The following is an 876-nucleotide window of genomic DNA, read 5'->3' as shown; positions in this document are numbered from 1 at the left end:
TGGTCTCGATCTCCTGACCTTGTGATCCGCCCACCTCGGCCTCCCAAAGTGCTGGGATTACAGGCGTGAGCCACAGCACCCGGTCGATGGGGGATAGTTTCTTAAAGAAACTCACAGCGAATCTTCCTGGCAGAGCTGGCTGTCGGCGTGGGCTTGCAGCTGCCATGTGGCAGGCATGGGAGGTGGGGGCAGGCTGCATGCTGAGGATGGCCGAGGGGGAAGGACGCTTTTTTCCCTCCTGTTTTTTAAAAATTGTACATCGATAATTTATAGTTGTATAAATTGTTGGAGTACAAAGTGATGGTATGACTTATGGTTCTTTTTTTAGAGTGTGGGGGTCTTGCTCAGTTACCCAGGCTGGATTTCAGTGCCATGATCATAGCTCACTGCAGCCTCAAACTCCTGGCCTTAAGCTATCCTCTTGCCTCAGCCTCAGCCTCTCAAGTAGCTGGGAGTATAGGCATGTGCCACTACACCTGGCCAATTTTTTATGCATTTTTTTTTTTTTTTTTTAGAGATAGGGTCTTGCTATGTTGCCCAGGCTGGTCTCCAACTTCTGGCTTCAAGTGATCCTCCCGCTTCAGCCCCTCAGAGTGCCGGGATTACAGGCATGAGCCTCCATCCCCATCCATGATTTATGACTCTTGATGGTACCAAATTGCCGACCCGGAGTTGCCCTGCCTCAGGGCTGCCTGTGATGTGGGAGGACAAAGCCTCCTTGTTTAGGTCACTGGAATTAGGTTTCCTGTTGCTCATGGCTGCAGACATCCCAACAGATATGCGAGGAGACCACCTCCAGCTCACCAAATCCACCCCCTCTCCTTTCTTCTCAATAATCAGTGTGCATTTGCTATTTTGTGCACGCTGTGTTCCCTA

Source organism: Piliocolobus tephrosceles, chromosome 15 (genome assembly GCF_002776525.5).
Source record: "Piliocolobus tephrosceles isolate RC106 chromosome 15, ASM277652v3, whole genome shotgun sequence".
Classification (NCBI taxonomy): Eukaryota; Metazoa; Chordata; class Mammalia; order Primates; family Cercopithecidae; genus Piliocolobus; species Piliocolobus tephrosceles.
The sequence above is the reverse complement of the archived record's forward strand: the minus strand, read 5'-3'. Positions refer to the sequence as shown.